The following is a 2,850-nucleotide window of genomic DNA, read 5'->3' on the forward strand; positions in this document are numbered from 1 at the left end:
GGAGTTAGGGAGGGATAGATGAAATTAGATAAAATTGACATAATGAGAGAGAAGGAGAGAGATAGCAGGAGGAAGAGAAGCCAGGGACTGAAAGTGAACAAGCTGACAGTGAGAAAAGCTAAAGAGAGATGGATGAATATACAGTATCAATGCAAAAATTTGAAAATTGGGCATGTCAATAGGATACAGACAGAGAGATAAACTGGGGTGGAGCCTGAGAGAGATTGAGAGCAAGAGAGAGAGGGAAAAGGGGAAGAGAGAGAGAGAGAGAGAGATAGAGAGAGAGAGAGAGGTTATCTCTACCCTGCTGCCACGAAAATACTTCCACCCTGCTACCATACAGCGAGTAAACGTGAGTATTTCCCATGCGTGTCACTCAAACTAAATGTTTACCTGGCCCACCACTTCACCCATGACTTGAGCAGCCTTTACGACCAGGTCCACCTATACAAGGCAGCAGTGCCCACCTTCGCCCGGACCCTAAAGGACATCACACTCAACCGCAGCCCCAACGCCTCACACAGGAGCAACAGATCAATAGACACTTTCCCAGACCCCCCCGGACCTACACATAGAGGACCCACGCCGAGAGGACCTACACATAGAGGACCCACGCCGAGAGGACCTACACATAGAGGACCCAAGCCGAGAGGACCTACACATAGAGGACCCACGCCGAGAGGACCTACACATAGAGGACCCACGCCGAGAGGACCTACACATAGAGGACCCACGCCGAGAGGACCTACACATAGAGGACCTACACATAGAGGACCCACACCGAGAGGACTTACACATAGAGGACCCACGCCCAGATGACCTACACATAGAGGACCCACGCCGAGAGGACCAACACACCCACGCCGAGAGGACCTACACATTGAGGGCCCTTGTCGAGAGGACCGACACAAAGAGGACCCACGCCGAGAGGACCTACACATAGAGGGCCCATGCCGAGAGGACCTACACATAGAGGACCCATGCCGAGAGGACCTACACATAGAGGACCCACGCCGAGAGGACCTACACATAGAGGGCCCATGCCGAGAAGACCTACACATAGAGGACCCATGCCGAGAGGACCTACACATAGAGGACCCATGCCGAGAGGACCTACACATAGAGGACCCACGCCGAGAGGACCTACATGTAGAGGACTCACACGTAGAGGACCTACACATAAAGGACCCACGCTGAGAGTACCTACACATAGAGGACCTACACATAGAGGACCTACACATAGAGGACCCACGCCGAGAGGACCTACACATAGAGGGCCCTTGCCGAGAGGACCGACACAAAGAGGACCCATGCCGAGAGGATCTACACATAGAGGACCCACGCCGAGAGGACCTACACATAGAGGACCCATGCCGAAAGAACCTACACATAGAGGACCCACGCCGAGAGGACCTACACATAGAGGACCACGCTGAGAGGACCTACACATAGAGGACCCACGCTGAGAGGACCTACACATAGAGGACCTACACATAGAGGACCTACACATAGAGGACCCTTGCCGAGAGGACCTACACATAGAGGACCCTTGCCGAGAGGACCTACACATAGAGGACCCACGCTGAGAGGACCTACACATAGAGGACCCATGCCGAGAGAACCTACACATAGAGGACCCACGCCGAGAGGACCTACACATAGATGACCCACGCCGAGAGGACCTACATCCAGACCCCCCAGACCTACACATAGAGGACTCATGCCGAGAGGACCTACACATAGAGGACCCAGGCAGAGAGGACCTACATCCAGACCCTCCAGACCTGCACATAGAGGACCCATGCCAAGAGGACCTAGATCCAGACCCCCCAGACCTACACATAGAGGACCCATGCAGAGAGGACCTAGTTCCAGACCTCCCAGACCTACACATAGAGGACCCATGCCGAGAGGAACTAGATCCAGACCTACACATAGAGGACCCATGCCAAGAGGACCTACATCCAGACCCCCCAGACCTACACATAGAGGACCCATGCCGAGAGGAACTAGATCCAGACCCCCCAGACCTACACATAGAGGACCCATGCCAAGAGGACCTACATCCAGACCCCCCAGACCTACACATAGAGGACCCATGCCGAGAGGACCTACATCCAGACCACCGCACCACCAGCCACATCCAGACCTCCACCTCAACCAATCAACACTACCTATATCCCCCACTAGAATCTCCATACTTAAATGAAGACAGCTTCTCCATCCTGGAGGGGGAAATCAATCATTTCCAGGCTCAGGGATATGTACCAGTCTGTGGCGACCTAAATGCTAGAACTGGGCAAGTACCTGACACCCTCACCACACAAGGGGACAAACACCTACCTGGAGGTGACAGTACCCCCCCCCCTCCCCCTCCCCATATGGCCCCTAGACACAACTACGACACCATAACCAACAAACGTGTCACAACTCCTGCAGCTCTGTCGCACGCTGGGTATGTACACTTCCGTTCAAAGGTTTGGGGTCACTTAGAAATACCCTTGTTTTTAAAGACAAGCTAAAAAAAAAAAAAAAAGAAATATTGATCAGAAATACAGTGTAGACATTGTTAATGTTGGCCCATTATCAGCAACCATCACTCCTGTATTCCAACGGCACGTTGTGTTAGCTAATCAAAGTTGATAAACACTAATTGATCATTAGAAAACCCTTTGCAATTATGTTAGCACAGCTGAAAACAGTTGTGCTGATTAAAGAAGCAATAAAAGTTGCCTTCTTTCGACTAGTTGAGTATCTGGAGCATCAGCATTTGTGGGTTCGATTACAGGCTCAAAATGGCCAGAAACAAAGAACTTTCTTCTGAAACTTGTCAGTCTATTCTTGTTCTGA

General features: G+C 51.7%; 1 pseudogene; it reads right to left on the reverse strand.

Annotated features, from left to right (window-relative positions):
* Window positions 1–267: 267 nt before the first annotated feature.
* LOC118939488 (uncharacterized) lies at window positions 268–1,998 on the reverse strand (annotated as a pseudogene).
* Window positions 1,999–2,850: the final 852 nt, after the last annotated feature.

Source organism: Oncorhynchus mykiss, chromosome 16 (assembly GCF_057628025.1).
Source record: "Oncorhynchus mykiss isolate SJ-2025 chromosome 16, ASM5762802v1, whole genome shotgun sequence".
Taxonomy (NCBI): Eukaryota; Metazoa; Chordata; class Actinopteri; order Salmoniformes; family Salmonidae; genus Oncorhynchus; species Oncorhynchus mykiss.